This window comes from Nipponia nippon, unplaced genomic scaffold, assembly GCF_047370975.1.
Source record: "Nipponia nippon isolate SJK-2023a ecotype South Korea unplaced genomic scaffold, ASM4737097v1 scaffold_2, whole genome shotgun sequence".
Classification (NCBI taxonomy): domain Eukaryota; kingdom Metazoa; phylum Chordata; class Aves; order Pelecaniformes; family Threskiornithidae; genus Nipponia; species Nipponia nippon.
Genome location: NW_028262336.1, coordinates 117,612,208 through 117,632,708, shown reverse-complemented (window position 1 = coordinate 117,632,708; position 20,501 = coordinate 117,612,208). Strand labels below are relative to the sequence as shown.

The 20,501-nt window shown below is 37.8% G+C and overlaps 1 protein-coding gene across 5 annotated transcripts in view; it reads left to right on the top strand.

The window, feature by feature from the left end:
- The window catches only part of CNTN5 (contactin 5), a 660,854-nt gene that overhangs the window by 184,615 nt on the left and 455,738 nt on the right, over positions 1-20,501 (top strand). Inside the window, exon 3 of one of the 5 annotated variants that reach the window (XM_087758089.1) lies at positions 11,896-12,039. The exons of the other annotated variants lie outside the window; for them this stretch is intronic. The gene's annotated coding sequence lies outside the window, so the exon portion shown is untranslated. The remainder of the gene's footprint in view (positions 1-11,895; positions 12,040-20,501) is intronic. 5 annotated transcript variants of the gene reach the window in all.

The following is a 20,501-nucleotide window of genomic DNA, read 5'->3' as shown; positions in this document are numbered from 1 at the left end:
CTGAGCCTTCTCTTCTCTAGGCTAAATAGTCCCAGCTCTCTCAGCCTTTCCTCATAGGAGGAAAGTCCCTTTATCATGTTCCTGGCATTTTTCTGGACTATCTCCAGTATGTCCACATCTCTTTACTGGGGAGCCCAGAACTGAACACAGCTGTGGCCTCACCAGTGCTGAGTAGAGGGAAGGATCACCTACCTGCACCTGCTGGCAATACTTTGCCTAATGCAGCCCAGGATACCATTAGCCTTCTTCATGGTAAAGGTCCATTGCTGGGTTATGTTAACCTGGTGTCCAGCAGGACCTCCAGGTCCTTTTCTGCCAAGCTGCTTTCCAACTGGGCAGCCCCCAGCATACGTTCATGCATGGGATTGTTCTTCCCCAAGTGCAGAACTCTGCAGTTCTCCTTGTTGAATTTCATGAGGTTCCTGCCAGCTCATATCTCCAGCCTGTTGAGGTCCCTCTGGATGGCAGCATGACCCTCTGGCATATCAGCCAGTCCTCCTGGTTTTGTGTCATCTGTAGACTTGCTGAGTTTACAAATCATTAATGAAAGTGTTAAAATTTTGAGACTGGACCCAGTATTGACCCCTGGGGTACACCGCCAGTTTCTGGCCTCCAACTGGATGTTGCACTGCTGATCACCACCCTCTGGGCCTGGCCATTCAGCCAGTTTTCAATCCATCTCAATGTCTGCTCATCCAGCCCATATATCAACAGCTTGTTTAAGAGGGCACGGCAGACAGTGTCAAAGGTGTTACTGAAGTTCAGGTAGGATGTATCCACTGCTCTCCCTGCTTCTACCAGGCCAGTCATTTCGTTGTAGAAGTTTATCAAGCTGGTCAAGCATGACCTCCCTTTGGGGAAGCTATGCTGATTATTCCTGATGATTTTTTTCATCCTTCGTGTGCCTAGAAATGGTTTCCAGGATTAGCTGTTCCATCACCTTCCCAGAGATTAAGGTGAGGCTGACCAGACTGTAGTTCCCTGAGTGGTTTATATGTTGTTAGCAGATTAATATTATAAACATTGGGCAGACTATTTGGTGGATAGCTAATTGGCTGGGTGGTTGCATCCAGAGGGTAGTGGTCTATGGCTTGATGTCCAGATGGAGAAAAGTGACAAGTGGTGTCCCTCAGGGGTCCATACTGGGGCCAGTGCTGTTCAATATCTTCATCAATGACATAGACAGCGGGATCGAGTGCACGCTCAGCAAGTTTGCAGATGACACCAAGATGAGCAGTGCAGTTGACACACCTGAGGGACGCGATGCCATCCAGAGGGACCCAGACAAGCTGGAGAGGTGGGCCTATGTGAACCTCATGAGGTTCAATGAGGAAAAGTGCAGGGTCCTGCACCTGGGTCGGGGCAATCCCTGGTATCAGTACAGGCTGGGGGATGAAGGGATTGTGTGCAGCCCTGCCGAGAAGGACTTGGGGGTACTGATAGACAAAAAGCTGGACATGAGCCGGCAATGTGCTCTCACAGCCCAGAAAGCCAACCGTATCCTGGGCTGCATCAAAAGAAGCGTGGCCAGCAGGTCGAGGGAGGTGATTCTGCCCCTCTACTCTGCTCTGGTGAGACCCCACCTGGAGTACTGCGTCCAGCTCTGGGGTCCTCAGTACAAGAAGGACATGGACCTGTTGGAGAGGGTCCAGAGGAGGGCCACAAAAATGATCAGAGGGATGGAACACCTCTTTTATGAGGAAAGGCTGAGAGAGTTGGGGTTGTTCAGCCTGGAGAAGAGAAGGCTGCAGGGAGACCTTATTGCAACCTTTCAGTACTTAGAGGGGGCTTATAAGAAAGATGGGGACAGACTTTTTAGCAGGGCCAGTAGCGATAGGACACAGGGTAATGGTTTTAAACTAAAAGAGGGAAGATTCAGACTGGACATAAGGAAGAAATTTTTTTACGATGAGGGTGGTGAAACACTGGAACAGGTTGCCCAGAGAGGTGGTAGATGCCCCATCCTTGGAAACATTCAAGGCCAGGGTGGATGGGGCTCTGAGCAACCTGATCTAGTTGTAGATGTCCCTGCCAATTACAGGGGGGATGGACTAGATGACCTTTAATAGTCCCTTCCATCCCAAAGCATTCTATGATTCTATGAATATTGTTATGATTTGTGTCGCAAGATGAGCTGGAGAGACCTTTTTGCTTGATAATATTTTTCTATGCACTAGTAACATGATGACTTTTTCAATAGCATATCAAAGCAAGTCTGAATATTCAAGAGTGTTGCAGCACTAATAGGAAGACCATTATTGGTTTGTAAACCACCGAGAGATTTAAAAAAAAAGGGGGCAAAGCATGAAAAGCACTGAGAGACGCTGGCATGTGCTTAGTTGAGCCAGGCACATTCATCTGAATCTATAAAGAATTCTTTCCAGACGTAGCAGTATTCCTCCCCATTTTACTTCTATGGCTGATGGAGAGAAGCAAGGGAAGGGGAAATGGAGGAAGGGAAGAAGGGCAGAAAGGAAGATATTCAGAACACCAGGAATGAGGAGAAAGAAATATCTAATAGGATCTCTGGGACAGACAGTTGCACTAGCTGCAACCTGACTGGGATTTGAAGCACAGGGTGATGTAGGAAGGGGAGCAAGAGCACAACTGTGGGTGCATCTCAGGGTGATGGAGGGGGCTTCAGTCATTAGCCCAGTCAGCTGGGCTCTCATTAAGGAGGCAATGAAAGGAATGCCTGTGTGCAGACATTCGTGTGTGTTGCAGTAACATTTTTAATACAAATTAATGTCCTTGGTATTCATCCTTTAATAGTTCTAAACCTGGGATCTGGTCCAAACCAGCACACTTCGTCTGTCACAGTTTCAACATGGTTTTAACTAAACGGATATTTTTAGAAATGAATTTTACTATGCTTAAAGCATTCAAAGCACATATCTGCCCCCCGCCCTGAGCATCCACTTCATAAACAAAGAAATGTACTCTAGTAATCTTCCTTAAATTCTTATATGACTAGCCTTAAAATGTATCTCTGATTTTTATCATATTTACTCCACCTATATTTAACTTGCACAGAACCTTGGCATCTATGTGTCAATTCCCAGCATAACTTATTCTTACCGTGGCTTGAGTATAAAATGCTTAGAATGACATAGCAAAGCCACAGTGGCCACTGTTTAGCAGCTGAGCCCTCTTCACTCTGCAGTTATCATGATGTTATACCTCAGCACCTTTGTCGGGATTAGAGGATAGTTCAGTTAGTTACCTTTTATCCTTACTGTTTTTTAGTTACAGGCACTGTGTATTGTCTGATCTTTACTCTTGCATTACCTATTCTCTTGTAGTGACTTATTAAGTAATGCTATTTTCCTTGCAGCTTTAATAGACCACTCTTCTGTAATTGAAGGAACTCTGCTATCTGAGAAGCAGCATGTTCCCAAAGTAAAGTACAACAACAGGCAGGAGACTTAATTTCTTTTACTGTTTAGACAGTGACTCACTGTTTGACTTTGTGCAAATCACTTAGGAGGTCCAAATTTACAAGCATCTGCACAAAGTTTGGGTGTCTTCATTTTGTAACCTACCACAGAGTTTTGTTCTGAGAGGCGCTCAACATAGAGAACAGCAGTTAAAGGCAGTGAGAGCTGCAGGTGCTTGACAGATTCAAGAATCAGGATAGTATTTCAAAGTCAACATCTTAAAACCCCAGGTGATTTCAGGCTTTTTTTTTTTTATATGTTGCCTTGAAAAATACTGTTTCTTGATTTCCCTATCTGCAAATAGAAAATAATAGCCTTCACAAGGTCTGTTGATTCGAAATGTTTATAAAACATTTTAGGATTGCTTGTGTTATAGAATGAGACATTTACTCAGCCATGTTAGTATTATTAAGTTACACCTACTGCAAGCGTTACAAACAAGACCAGATGGAAATAACACAGGCAAAACTTACTTAGACTCAGTTTGCTAGACTGTGGCTGTTCGCCAGGGCTTCTGATAAACAAGATTCAGTCAGTCTTCACTGCACACTGATCCACAATTATTGGGTACCTTATGAGTCAAAACAAAAAATGAATTAGTCATAATCCTGTCTTTCCTCCTAGAAAGTGACATACATCTGTGAAAAATCATCTGTGGTTACAAAGGTGAAAGAACACGTCCCGTTAATTAGACTCAAAAATAAGTACTTTGCCACAATTAAAAAGAATCCGAGCAAACAGATGTAACAGAAGTTGAGCTCAGAGGAGTTCATCGTGAAATAATTACTTGCATTGGCAACCAGCAATGACAGTGTGCTGGTGTCCAAAAGGTATTATTTTACTGACAGTGACAGAAGCAGCAGTGCCAGCAGAAACATCATCTTTGGTAGAAAGGTGCAGCGTCACGGCCCTGTCTGTAAACATGAAGGTCCAGTTGGAGTAAAGTTTGATAACAGCTTTGGCCAATGAACTTGCTTACAGTTTCCTTCTTCCACTAACATACCTATGTTTTACTGCATTGGAGCAAGCCTAGTTACATGACAGGGCACTTAGGGGAGATTACACTATGACAATATGCATGAAAAAATTATGAGACTAAACTCAGTAGCAAAGCATCACAACCTAAAGGGTACAGGTTGTACAGCCTGTGTGTGTATAGAGATCGCTACCATGGGTTTGTAGGATTCCATAATACACAAGGAGATGGAGGCTTTTATTCTCTAAATTTCCCTACTTTATTACAGAATATCACAAATACCACACAAATCACCACTAGCAAGAATACTACCACTGAAATCACCACTAGCAAGTATACATATGGTTAATAAAGTGAACACACAGCTATTACAAATTACTATCAGCAATCAATAATATAGAATCAATCAGTAGTGTGGCAGCAGTCAATAATAGCAGCGATCAATCATATAGCAACAGTCAATATAGCAACCAATAACAGCAACAACCAATAACAGCAACAACCAAGTAGGTATATACTATGGCAGGTTACTACAAATTTATCATTAGTGAAGCAACTTATCACCAATGTAACAGCAGATACACTTATGATAGATTACCTGTATGGATATATAATACTGGTGTCAAGTGAATTAGACAGATTTCAGAAAGGGACAAATCATCTTAAAAGGCAGGACAAACCGGTCACCAAGAGGGACCCAACCATCCCAGAGGTGGGAGCACAAACTGAACCAACCCCAAAAGTGGGCCCACTAAGGTAACAGACAGAGTCTCACTTCAAAAATGATCCGCGTCATGAAGTCTGGAGTCAGCCAGTTATCCTCAGTATGAGTCCAAGGTCTGGTAGAAAGTTCGTGCGGAATTCAACTTGTTTAGGAAAGTAAAAGTACATACAGCATGGGAAGTTCTCAGAGAGAGAGGCTCCATTTTGGATAAAAATTAAGTCCTTTTTATATTGTAGACACATAATGGGTGTAGGACACCACCACTTTGAGCAGCCAGTAGATGCTGTTAATGTCTGTTCTTCACCTGGAAGAGCCAGTAAGTGATGATGTTTCTGTTCTTTCAGCCCAGTTCTTTCAGACTGCTTCCACTTTTTCAGACAGTAAGTTGCTGTTACAGTTTCTTGGGTTTTGCGCTTACTGATGATATCTCAGGATGTCACCTGTTTCTAGGCTTCCCACCTGTACTTCAAAGAGGCCAGCTGTGCTTTTCAAGGATGTTTCTGTCCCATGGCCTAGTTCCCAGGCTCGCAGCTTCCAGACCGGCAGGCATTTTCTTTTGATAATAATTTTCCCCTTTCTAACCAGGCTACCTTTTTGGCTGCTCACATCACGAAGTTATACTATTAGTTATGATTTAGAGTAAAATCCCAAACTAAAGCGTGCAGCACTATGTTATTCACCTTTTACAGGCTTCTCTGCTGATGCTAGGGAAACAAGAAACAGAAGCTAAATATTACACCACCTACAAACATTTGCCCACTGGGCAAATGATCTTTTGGAGCTGTGTGTGTCCTCAAAGTTTCATGTATAAGGCTAGGAATTACCTCCTGTAATAGAATTTTGCTCTGTCAAAATCTGCATCTAAGCACTTGGAGTCTTCCATTATTGAACTCTATGGTTTACTGGAAATGCTCATTATAACCTTCATCTTTATTGGCATTGGCTGCTGGTGACCTTTCACTTGCCAGTTCATGTCTCCATGTTTTTCCTTCTGGAAAATGGACATTTACTTATATTGTGAAAAAATCATGATACACTGCAGACACCACCAGTGCTAGGTGTTACAGATATTACAGTCACCATTATTATTGTTATTATAATGCAGAGGGGGGGAAAGGACTGTTCTGGGATCATGCCTACTGTTTCTGAAGCTTGTGGAAGGAAGGTGTATGTCAGTAGTCAGTACAAAAGTACATGTGAATATCTAGACATCCTTTAAATTTCAAGATGGACCTGTTGCTATATATTTAAAGACTTGAATAACACTCTCCAGCTCTGTCTGCCAGACTAAAAATCTATTAAGAAATGAATTTTTTGAAATTATTGAGCTCCAGAGAGTATGCATGTATTTGAAAGAAATTCTTAGATTCACAGACTTTGTAAAAAATTTCCTATAGGTCAAGTCTGTTAACTACACCAAATAGGCTAAAAATCAGTCTGAGGATCATAATGTGCCACTTACTGTGTGGTATATATCATTCCCTTGTGCCTTGTGCCTGTAAATGACAATTTCTCACCATTGCAGGATTTGGCTTTTAGTTTCTAAGTGGAATAATTTTCTTTTTCATTTAATTTCGGAATTAGACTCAGCTTCCCTTGAGCTGACCAAACTCTTGCCCATCACACAAGTACAGAAATGCTTTCACACTTCCAAATCAGTAGAAATTCTTGCTTGTGTTCCATTAAAGTATGTGTTATATCTTTGATTCCTATATGGATAAATTTAAAGCAGAAATTAAGGGATAATGTGAGATGGGAAAAATGACTAACTCATGGAGTAGTTGTAAGTGTTTAAGCTCTATTTTAAATTATCTTGTCTTTGAAAAGGCTTGGGCTGAAATGTGATAACCTGTGTAATGACCAGTACACTTGATAATGAGCCTGAGGAGCAATTTCTTAGCTTTAAGATTTCCTAGTATACCCACCCTCTGTGTCTCTTCTCATATTCCCTTTTAATCTTCACCTGTGAAGACTGTACAGTACCAGAAACAGATTGAAGCAGAAAGGCAGAAGAAAAAAAATGCTAAATGGAAAACATTGCACTAAGAAGTCAAAAGCAGTCTTGAAACACACATACAGAGTGGAAATACTTTTTTTTTATAGCAAGCATATTCTTCAGTGCAATATACAGTACAAGGCCTCCCAGAGGACATTTAGGAACACAATTGTCTTTGATTTTAATGGAAACTATGTCTACTGAGGATGGTGCTGTCTGCCTTGCAGTCACCAGGTAGCCTGATTGCACAGCAGGAACCTCTTGCCTGTAGTATAGACACAGATAGCGAGACCCGTTTCAACTACCTAAAGATTCCTGGAGTTTCCTCCAGTTCAATGTGGGAGGCATTACATTGCTTCAAGGAGCTTCTTTCGTCCATACACCTGATGTTGCCCTGACACAAATTTTCAAATTACCTAGGAACTGTGGGCCCGTTTGACCTAACAGGAAAGAGGCTAAATGAAGTGGGAGGAAGATCTGATTTAGCCACTTCAAGAAGAAAAGTGGAATTACTGAATAGGCAGGTGAGCAAAAGGTAACTGTTTTTCTGAACCGTGCTGCAACAGAAGCAGTAGATTTGTTTAATAAATGCAGAAAGGCAAGTCAATTGCCAGGATATTTTAAGGAAACATGAACGATATTGTGCTTCTACACAGAATGAAACTGTAAAAGGGCATAACTTTCATGTGAGAGGTCAAAAGTGGGAGAAAGATCTATACACCTCTCAAGCTATTTTTTTCTAGCCCACTACAGCCCGTCTCAATCAAATATCTCCCCAAACCTATTACCTCTCTATTTCCCTCTCCTACCTTGCCCTTCCACAATATTTAATAACTTTATCACTGCTTTCTCTTTCTAAGGTATAAAAATTCACTGATTCTTAAGCGGTCATTAATGAGAATGTAATCTGTCTTGTCTGAGGTTCACTGGGAGACTGCATAGCCCTACAGTGAGCTATTTTTCACAGCCTTCCTGCATAGCCTTTCTGTGGATACTGATTTTACATCTCTCTTCTACTCTAATTTCCTGTTCACTCTATAGTATAGAATCTATTAGTCACAGAAAGTTGGAAAGTATGAGACTCTGCAGCTGGAGTACTCTGAGGCTTGCAAATAACCACAGAAAGGTTTTAGACCTTTGGGTGTAATGGGCTGTAAAAGTAAAAGCTGTGATTTATTGTTTCTTCCACTTACTGAAACCTAATGGTTAGCCCACCTTCTGTGGAATTCACTGATCTGCAGATGTTTCTATCTAATAAGAAGTTTGAATAAATTGTGGTTCTTTTCCTTTTAATGCATTGTACTTCCATGTTCTTGCACAACCTTTTTTGCACAATTATTTTTTCACATTCAGTTCAAAGCTGAAAATAATAGATTTATTTTTATTTTGAAAACAAAACATGTTTGAAAAAATGAAATCTGTGACCATTAGTAGTAAACCCCCCAGATTAATTATTCCTGTTACTTCATGTTAAATCAGTCTAAAAATAAAAAAATATTAATATATAAGCATATGGATATGTATGAACACACAGTAATAGCTTATATTGTATACACACACACACATTCAAACAGATCATGGATATATACCTCTGTAACTTATGCAAGAGAAAGAAACTCAAGGAAACAGAAAAGTTAAGTGCAATTCATACCTAAGATAGGTGATTTGGCATTATTTCAACAGGGAATTTCTATCTTTGTTTCTAATTGCCACTACAAAAAAAAAAAAAAAAAAGCAACATATATTCGTATATATATTTGAAATGCCACAGGATGACATGATTCTTGAGGGCAATGTCTTCCTTTCCCAGGTGTGGCTGTAAACCCTGCAGGCAACTGATTGATCAGCTTAATAACATCTAGGAATTAGTTCTAAAAGGTGATGCCAGGAAGTGGAATTTTTATGCTGAAGCTATTTTTATGACCAAAAAAGAAACACACCTTATATGTAAATTCAGTAAGTTATTGTTAGCATTATTTAAATCCTGTCTACTTGAAGAATTCTTATTAGTTCAGTTCTTATTATTACAGAAAAAAAGAAAGAAATAGAAAATAAAGAAAATAATAGTACTGCAGAAGTTGTTGAAATTTTCATACACACACTCCTGATTTTTACCACTTTTATGGTGTTAAGTTTGATTTTCCAACACCTTCTGGATCCAAAGGTTGTGTGCAGTCTGGGGAGAGGGTACAGCTCGTTGTCAGCATCTTGAGTCCTTCACTGGGACTCATGTGGATGACTTACTCCTCCTCATCTAAAACTCACATAGCAACATTTTTATATGTTTGCCAACATGCTCACAACTTGCTATTTGTTCACTGGTTTTCAAGTGCATCCTTCCTCTGGATTTACTATTTATGGCTCACTTTACATATGTTAGATACATATTCTTTATTCTCTTTGTTGCCTGTAAAACTGATTTTGCCAGGTCTGCACCTCCTTAGCTGACCATTAGTGGGTTGTTTGTAGTCACAGGTTCCATCATCAGCCTGTGTCCTTTCTCTTGTCATTGTGTGCTTGCCTCTCTCTAGACTGCATCCTGCGTCCCCACTTTCAAGGTCTCTTTCATCATACCATAGCTATATTTCTCTGCGCTGTGTTGTTATGTTAGAGTCACAAATATTAGATTACACACAGAATAACTACTTGTTACTACTACCTATATGAAAATTGCACTATAGGACAAGCAAAAGCAAAATGAAATGGACCTAGTTACCTGGTCATTTTGAAAATTAATAGCACTGTTAATAGCGGTGGCAATATCTTATTCACTGGGCTACAGAATCCATTCCATTCAGAGAAGTATCTGGTGCCCTTTCTACCTTTTAGGTAAATGAGATGCTTCATAGCTGAGGCCTGCAATATCCAGGTGCTGACTGAAGAATCTCATATTTTAGTCAAAGGAAATAAATAGTGGTTGTGTGGAAGTGCTTCTGCTGGAGGTGGGAAGTGAAGCTGTTCCTCTCAAAGATGAGTAATGGTTCAACCCTTTCAGGATGTGTCTCTAAATGGTTGCTAACACACAGGTGCTTAAAAGACAGGAGCGAGGGATGACATTCCTTACTAAAGGTGCCAAAGGTGTGCCATGAAATGCAATTTTGAAGGTTTATTAGATCATGAATTTTTACCACTTTGTGATTTGGGTAACAACTAGACCAGGAGAAGAGTGCATTTGTAGGCTTACTCACATGGATACTTACTCACATAGATAATTATCATTAATGATTAAAAACATACGAATACTGTAAGGGAATGGGAAGTGAGATCTAATTCTCTCTCTTCCAATAAGGTGGCTTCATCACTGTTTTTCTGTAATCTTTCTCTTCATAATCTTTATAAAATTTCACTGCTTTCTGCAAGGTGAGACAGCTCTAACAGAAAGGTAAGCAGTTTGCCTTCCTCTGCTTCACAAATTTAAATGGTTGCTGAACTGCAGATGCAGCTTTGAATCATTCAAGCAGTACGAGATTGAGCTGTAATATCACTTAGGTAAATTCTTATCCACTAGGCTGGTCTACAAAAAATGAATGAGAACAGCATTTTTTAAATACACAATGTAAGTCAAAACTACTCTTCAGTCCCTGAATTCAGTGCCTTTCTAAAAGCAAGGTCTAGGTAAATTTTTCAATTCAAACTTCAAGGCCAATACAGTGAGGAAAGATTGTTCATAATTCTCAAGTGCATTAGCTATTAAATTGGTAGTTAGTTCTACCACAGTGCCTTTGATAGAAGAACTTTAGACACCTAATATGTTTCCTGGTAATGACGTAGACAGGTCTGACTAGGACAGTTAATTGTCTTTTATTTATTTGTTTGTTTATTTTTTACTAGGCCCAAATTTATTTAATAGATGTACTTCCCAGCTGCTGACTGATTCCCATGAAAGTATCTTAAGTAGAGGATAATTTGGAGCAGGAAGACATTTTTGTGACTCCTTTAATTAGGATAAAGTATTGTGAAAGTCAAGGGAAGCAGCATCTGAGAACATAGTTCAGTGATCAGAAAAGCTTTGCTTTTCTAGTTGAAGATGCTAACAATTGTTCAAATTTACTGAAAGTGTTGTGATTTCTCTGCTGTTGCCAATTTAACTTAATGATTGGATATCTAGGCGGAAGAGACTCTGGGTCAAATAATAATTATTTTAAGGAAGTCTTATGCGGTATTTTTTAGGATAATAAGCCAAATGGTGACGCATGCCTCTAGCATAATTTCAAACGAGTAATTTGAAAATGAAGTAATCAATGAAGTTGTAATTGCATGTTATCTGGAAAAGGTCACTTTAAAAAAATAATATGAGAAAGCATCTTTATAAAAATGCTCATGAGGTTGTTTAAATTCAAGCAACAGACATTATTTTATATTCCTTTCATTACAGATAAAAATACATAAACACAAAAGGATAATAATGTGAATTTGTAACTTTTCTGTTCTCAGTACTATCCTTTCTTTATAGGGTAGCAGATAAAAAAGAACTCTTCATTCCTGTTTCTTTTTTTGTTGTTGTAAGAAATACCATTTTTTCCCCTAACAGCATAAAACAAAGCACTTTTGAATCCTGTATCCATTCTGAAACAAGAAAAGTATCTCAGATTTAATTCATACAGCCAACCAATGTTGCCATGTCATGCAACATATACAAGGAATAAAACATGAGAGTCAAATGAACAGATCTCCACATACAGGAAGGTTTGGGTGATCTAAGGCTTCAAATACAGCTCTACACATACATATAACTTTTTTTTTTTTTTTCCCCCTGTTCCAGAGATTACCAAAAAGGAGTTCTAATACGTTTTGATTCAGTTCAGCCCCTGAGCATCGTCAGTTTTTCACTCATACAAGAAATATTCTGTGGACGTCATTTCTGTTTTGAAGGACAACTTTCTGTACAGCCAATAGGAGAGTTGAGGTAGTGGACATTTAAACTAAACTACTTTTGGAATATGTTTATGAGTTTTATTGCTTGCATTTATTAGTTTATGAAATTAAAATCACAGAAGCTCTAACCAGCAATTTTACCTGAATAAGCTTATAAATGGAACACAGATTAAAAAAAGAAATCCAGTTTTCTGGATAATATTGTTTCTCACCATGGGTTTGTAGAAGGTTCTGTCTTGGAAGTGTTTACCACTCCTTGTAAATGTTTTAAAATAATCCTGCAGTAGACTCTACATGGGTGCACTGAATAGCTTTTTAAAAATAATTTTTGTGTCATGTTTAATAGCATCTGATAAGTTCTGGAAAACTCTGTAGACAAGATTTAGAAATAAAGTCTGTATTGCACTTCTAACCTCCCATTTATTTCAATTTGGCTTGGTCTAGTTCTAGAATATGGTGGGTTTGTTACAGGAATCTGAAATCGCAGGCACGTTCTCATGAAGGTAAACCTAAAGGTCAAGGGTAATGCATGCTGTTAGGCAGTCAGAGTTTGTTCCCAACTAATATTAAGTGGTTTGTGTAACTCAGTGCATGTTTTATTAGAATATTCGAATAAATACAAATCTGTATTAATGAAGCAGGTGAATGTCAAAAGTGGTGTGCTCATTGAGAGCCTATTGTGATACAAACCAGTGCAATATAGCAGCTGTAGGTATGAGTCATTTGAATCTGATATTCATTATCCAGATGAACGATGGATATTCCCTTTAAATTTATCATGAATACAGCCACAGATGGAAATAAGATGGAGTAAACATCTGCAATTATCTGTTAACTGATGTGCTTCATCATTTAATAGCTGAATGACTTATGATCATGTAGTTCAGAACAGCTCTAATTAATTTTTTAGTTGAGTCTTTATTCTCAACCTCAAACTGTGGTTTGTTAATAGGTCAATATAAAGAGCTTGCTAAAGTGTAATATGTGGCTGTGCAAACATATTTGGAAGCACATAGTTCATTGTTGGATGTTAGATGTTTTACCTGCCTACCCAGCTAATTGAGAATCATATCAGAAAACTGGAAAGCCATTGTAATGAATGAGACAGACAGTGACCTCCAAACAGACATAACTGAACTAGAACTGATGAACCTGATATGAGTAGATTCACGATGTCATTTTAAATATAACACAGTTTAACTCATTTTCCTGCTCTTGACAATGTATTGCAACCACTAAAAGCATAGAAAAGACTGGCAGGTGAATTTTAACTTGTTTTCTCTGTACAAGCCTTATTAGAGTAGCAGATTTATTGAAGGATATTCTTTATATAAAAAAGCATTTTGGCTCTGAGTGCATGCAAAGCGGGCATTCTGGCATCTAAGAAAGACATGTCTTTAATGTCCTTGAGGAGCAAGAGGTGGTAGGAGGAGAGAAGAGGGAAGAGTTTTTTCCCAAGCTGTAAATGAAAAATCACTCTCTTATCTTTCTTGCCAAAGAAGAGCAAAAATAAATTTAAGCCAAATTTTGTTTAAAAATTTAACTTCCTACAGATTTCTGTTTCTCAAAATAATAACTATTTATAGACTGAATAATTCTGTATACGGTGTCAGAATACAGTTAGTCTTTAGGCTGGAGGCTTTTGATAGTCCAATTTTGACAAATATGCGAGGCTCATTTATATAGATATTCTTTCTACATAAATCTATAATATCAGGTGGCAGAACTAACTTCTGGCCTGCCAGCCTTTGTGCATGATATTAACTTCATCCTCGGTTGCAATACAGCAGAACTGAGTCTTGTGTCTGTTTCTTAAATCCATGTGGTTCATTCCTAATAAATGTTAAAGTGTTCACTTACAGAAATTCCTGTGTGAAAAAATAACATGAACTGCCAGTGAAAGACAAATTGCACTGTGTTTTGTTCCACTTCTATAAAGAAGGAAGATGATTTGGCACAATTTTATGCCTAAACAGGAGCTGCTTATTTACTGGTGAAGAATATGCCCTCAAAACAACATTTTTGGTACTCCATCCCCTCAACCTCTCAGTAAATACACAGTGTGAAATAAAACAGATTTAGGGAAAACACTCAGCTCCCCTCACTATAGTCCCTTGAATTTTTTCTCAGCTCTGAGGTCCAGGAATACTTTCATCCCTCCTTTCTCAGAATGCACAAGATCTCCAGCTTTTTGCCTAAGATTCTGCTAATTCCCCTGTTTCTGTTCTTTCATTTCTGTAGACCTATCTTTTGTTGAATTTCCCAGGAATGACGCTTACATTCAACTGTTAAATCAGAATAGCTGGTGCATGTCAAAGTCTGATTCTTCATTTTAAGTTAATCACTCAGATAAATGTAGAACAACAGTGGCAAAGCTTACATAAACAAAAGAAATCTCTCTGATGAATATTTTTTAATAGGCTGTGTCAGTCTTTTTATAGTATCTATCTTTACCATGTGGACCTTGGCATAGTGATTGCATTTAATAGATCTTTTTAGAACTGCTCTTTCTTTCAAATTTTTCTGGAAAAAATTACACCAGTTTGGAAAAACAGTTACTAAAATTGGCTATATAGGGGGTTTGTATATTGTTATTTTAGACGATGTGAAATTCTGACAGTTATAACAGTGATGGACAGGAACAAAAGTAGCAGGGATTTTCAAAAATACAACTCTGCATTGTCTTCCAGATGTGAAGATTTCAATAGATTAACATACTGAGAGAGTGGAAGGACCTGACATGAATTAGTCATTTTCTGTATGTGTGGAATTTAACAATCCTTAAATGGCTCGTGCTGGATAAAAGAAAAACAGAAAAATGACCTTTATCTTTGTCACCACTGCAAATCATGTTGTTCCACTGTTCCAGTGATGCGTAGAGGTGGAAATAACGGAGATGAGTACAATAGACTTTTCCATAGACTGAGTTTTCCAGGTCATTTAATTCTCTCTAGTGTCTTCAGAACCTTTCCAACAGAGCTAATGATAACAGATTGCCACATTATCGTGTTCATGGTGACCTGTTTGGATAGCTGCCAGAAAATCTACTCACTCAAAACTATGGGTGAAAAAAAGTGTTTACTGAATTCACTTCTAATGGTTATTATAACGTATTCAGGTCAAATAAAATAATATATTATATTATTGAGTACTTCATGTGTTAAGGAATGATTCGATTATTTTGAAAATTGATACTTTATATCTGGATTGCTGCTCTGCTGCAGCTGGTTTTGAATTTTCCTTGCAGATGCTGGCCTTCTGCCAGTTCATGTTCCATGGGGATAGTTTCCCCAGTCTAACAAGGTTTTTTTTTTCAGCATATAGTCAGCTAAAGCTATCCACACTAACTCTATCCTTGCTAAAAGAGAAATAGCTGTGGCTCTGAAGGTGATGAATGTAGCTTTTTCCTGGGACTTGTGATTGCTTTTGGCGTGCATGAGCTTAGAAAAGTGCAAAGGAGAAAGTCTCACCACCTGTGCATATAGTGGCATTCAGTCTCACACACTGATTATTTTAGATTTTACCCTAATTTTTTGTATCTCTAGCTTTAACATAATTTTCTGAGAAACAGGATGCTTGAAATCAGATACACCATGTGATTTTTGCCATGAAAAATTGAGTCTGCATTTAGTTAATAAGTTTAATTAAATAAATGTATAGAAATCTGCCCATTGGCTACTTGAATATTCAGTGTTTCTCCATTCCAATCAGAACAAAATACTTTTGTAAAAGAGATTCTTCCTGGGAGTTCTGCTTTTGACATATCTTTCTCTTGTGTTTTACTTCTACCTAATCTTGAAGAGCTAGAGGGATCTAAAATTTTAAATGTTTGCTGTTTATTCAGACTGATTCCTAATCTTGGGTGTTTGAAAAAGATTTGAAATAAAATCTTTTTTTTTGTTTGTTTGTTTGGGTTTTTTTTAAACTACTTTTAAGTTCCTATAGAAATGCTAGATACATCATACTTGTTCCATATCAATGCAAAATTCAGGATGAGAGTATTACCAAAGGTTACTTCCTATACACCGATGATTCAGTTAGGCTTTCCATGTGTAAGTCTTTGTTTTCTAACTTAGGACTGATGTTCAAGCTTGTGTTGAGCATGTAAGTCACCTGCATAGCTTTCCCTTGATTATAGATTATAGAACTAGAAATACTAGAGGTGAAAAATGCCATCAAATCTATTGGAGATGTAAATGCTCTAATCAGAAAAGGTTTCTTTTGGAGTCTGTTTCACACATGAAGGGCTCAAATCTCAATATTACATAAAGAGTTTTGCCTGCTGGATGTAAAATATGGCAGTTCAGCAGCTGCTTTGCTAGCAGCTGAATCATCTCACATGAGTAACAACTTCTGAAGGTGGGGAGAGAAACATAGGTTGGGGAATCACAAGAGTATCACAGGTAGTAGGGTTAATTGCATCACACTAATTTTAAAAGGAATGTTTAAAAAGTTCTGGACTTTTTTGTTCTTTTATGTTATACCAAATTGCTTAGTTTTAATTTTGTGATGACCTCTTCTATTTTGCTGCTGCATAGGTTTGCAAAGGTTAAAATGCTACAAAATTAAGACTTGATATTAATATAAACGTTTTTTGAAAGTCTTCAGATTAATGTCTGAAGTCCTGTTAGGCTATAGTCCTGAAGTATTCAAATATTAATATAATTTTCATTAATACTGAGTACATAACTTGATGGATAAAATTGTGATATATATGTTTACCGTTCACTACAGACTAATGAGAATCTAATGTGTAACATATTAATGGTGGTTCACTGCCTTCTATTGTAGCAGAATGGGGAAAATAGAAATACTGTTTTAAGTAATTGCATGTATTCAGGTTTCAGATCTGCTATAAATCTCTCTCCCTACAATAAGCCATTTTTTATACATCTCAATGTGATCAAAGAAGAAAAAATTTTATCCTAAGATAGTTACTTAGGTTCAGTCTGACATTACAATGAAGCCTAACCAATGACAAATAGTTTCATTTTGTTTTGTGACTAAATCAGTATACTAGATGTGAAGGAAATTTTAAGGCAGTAAGAATCCCACTTTCTGTGGCAGCTTGCTATCAGATTTGCTTTGCTATCACACTAAGCCACAAAGCCTGCTTTAATTTTTGAAGCAGGGAAGATCCTTGCACTGATATAGCATCAGAAATCCCAATGTGAACAGAAGCAAACTGCATGCAGAGGCACTCCACTGCAGGTGCCACTTGCCACTGCTGAATGATTAGCTACTTTTGCAAAACTAAGTGGGGTAGGGCCTCACCCCCACTTCTTGTCTGATTTTAGGGAGGCACCATGCTCTTCAGGAAAGCAGCAATGGGTCAAGCCTATGAAGCCATTAAGGTCCAGGCAGGCTCCAGTGTTTGTTCAAAACAGCTCGAAAATTTTCATAGAGACCAAAATATGCCTACTTTCCGCATAGTGAATATGGAAGCCCAGTCTCCAACCTGGCCATGGCATCTCCAACTGTGCCCATTGTACTGCTGTCTCCCAGCCAGGCTGAGATTAGCCACAAGGGAGCCACTCATTCACGATGGGTACAGATGCAGGCAGATGGATGTTGGGGAAGGTATTGCACAGCCACCCACCCTTTCCTAAGAAATGAGCAGGAGAAGGTCTTATAGTGTTAGCCATACATACTTTGTGAGTAGTGAATGCAAATGTTCAGTGACAAGCATCTGAATCTTGGAGACGGCTCATTGACCATGCCTTTTCAGATATTGTATAACTATTACCATTTTCTGTGGAATTCAGATATTTGGGTGATAGTCAGCTGTAGAAATCCCTGAGCTAGAGGTAGTTTTGGAAGATGCCCATATTTTTCATGTTTTTTTTTTTTTTTTCAGTACAGAAAACTGATAGACTGATAATAAAAAAAACATTGAGAGAACTTAAGTCTCCTGTAGGTTTTTCACTACACAGTTTATACAGGCACAACATTTCAGAATAACTAACTTCATATAAGCATGCATGTATCTGTTTTTGTATAACATTCATATACATTTCAAGCTTTCAGAAGTATTTGTAAAGCATATGTTTATAATTGTTGTTTTGTTTTATCTCTCTGGACTTGAAAAAAAAATGCTAAAATGCCATAAAGATGCTTATATCGTGCTGCCTTTTACATGACCAGAAGGAGAGATAAAGAGGCTGTCAACACACTTTGGTTTTGTCTCAGGTTCTCAAACTTGAATACACATTAATATCTCAAGTCTTTCAAATATCCACGACTTTATTTTTTTTTTTTTTTTTGCATAACATGAAGATTTTTTACAAGGGTTCTAGGCTACAAATAGCAAAATAAATCACTTCTTTAAAAGATTACTTTTCTGGACTGTAAACTAGAGAAGAGGTCTTGGCAAATGGGATATATTTCTGGGTTTTGCAATGCTTTTAAGAAAACAGTAGAAAATCTGTAGCCTCACACAAAAGTAAAACATTACATAGTATAACAGAGACACTGAAAATAAAAATAAGCATTTAACACCCCTAATATGCAGCATGACTCCTTTATCAGCAGTTTTGGGGGGAAAAAATAATTACTTCTGCTTTGACAGGATGAGAAGAACCAAAGCTCAGTATTATTTCTTGTCATTATACTAATTATTGGTGTATATTTGTTATAGTAGGAGTATTTTTCCTATCTAAAGTCCTCAGAATGAAAGCTATTTTCATCCTTTTAATAACATATGCAGTGGGGTTTCTAAAGAAGTTTTGTAATTAATTCTTTCAAATTCATGTGAACATTGTTATTGTCTTAATCTAATATTTGGTACTGATAGAAATGAGCTGCAAAATATTTAATGACATTTTGCAAGTACTGTCTTATCAAGTTTGTCACTGCCACCTGACACAAGCAATTTTAGAAGTCAACAGGCTTGTTAGTTAATGTTAATGAATTTGGCAGTCACATAATTGGCCCTTACCTTGGTTTTCATGTCTTTTTATGGGATTGTGGGGGGGCTTTTTGAAAGTATAGACTTCAGATTTATTGATTCTGTAACTGAAAAATCACTTCTTGTAACTGATGTTTTCCTGGATTTTCTATCACATGAAATAAACTAGATAACTACCAAATCTGGTAAAATTAAGTAGTTCTGTATAAAAAGCAAAGTTCATAAAATCGTAGTGTTGAGATAGAAAAAGGACCTTGGGCAGTCTCCAGTCCAATCTCCTGCTCACAGCAGGTCAGCTCTGAGGTCAGACTAGGCTGTTTAGGTCTTCATCCAGTTGGATCTTGAAATCGTCCAAGGACAGAGACTGTACAGCCTCTCTCAGCTTGTGCCACTGCCTGACTGTCCTTACGGTGAAAAGGCTTCTCCTTATATTTAGGCTGAACCTCTCTCATTTCAATTTATACCTGTTGTCTCTCATCTTCCCAACTTGCTCTGCTCTGACAAGCCTGGCTCTGTCTCCACAATGACCTCCCCATAGGCACTTGGTGGCATCTCCTGTACTCCCTCCAGTTGGTCACTGTCTGTCTTGTACTGGGTGGCCCAAAACCAGATGCAGTATTCTAGATCTGGAAATTCTGAGAGGAGAGGGAAATAAGACATTATTTATCTTCCTAAGACAAGATTCAGAAACATGACTGAATTGACACTTTTTTCTGATTTGAGACCAACTTCAGTTTACAGTAGCATGAATCAGTATTGAAACACTAAAAGTAAAATTTACTTTTAATCCTGTTGCCTCAAACATATTGTAATTGAATATTCCTTTAAATATCATCCCAGTTCAGATGTTACATTTAGTGATTGATTTATTTGTAAATGGCAAGTGAAATTTGGAGTCTGCATTCATTTAAGAAAAAACAAGTAAATTAGTTATCACTCAGAATAGTCTGATGTAATTAGATTATAAAGTGTTAACACCTAGACAGATGAATAAAACCATTATGACCACAAGGTCTCAGCATTACCAGTGAAAGAAATAACCGATTTCTTTACTAAATAATAAAATGTGGAAGGAAGCACACATATTGAAGAATAGTCTTGATAGAAATGTTATCCAGTGGGCTGAATAGGTTCTGGATTTCAAGAAAGTTTTTGTGTGGCTGTATGCAGTAGAGAAGGAGGTATTCTTGAATGATGTAACACAAGGCTTTTGGTAGAGATTCTATTCCCATTTTTGCCAGACTGTCAAAGCTACTGTCCTTCAAGAAAGCTCTTTCACAAATGGAAAAGGAAAAAAAAATCAGCATAACTTTTTTAATAGAGTAACTGAATAAAAGTGATATGTTAGATCATTTTAAAGTGATTTAAAGTGCAAAGAATCTGTCATAGAACTTATACTTGAATTGTTTATGAGCACTAGGCAACATAAAAATAAATTCAGGTAAATGACTATTTCTAGCAAGTAAAACACAGCATCTAAATGTCATACCAGTAATAGTGGTTAGTGCTTGAGATGTTTTATGCAGCAAAATTCAATTTCCAGAATTAGGTGCTGAAAATCCTTCACCCTAAGTTAATTAGTTTAA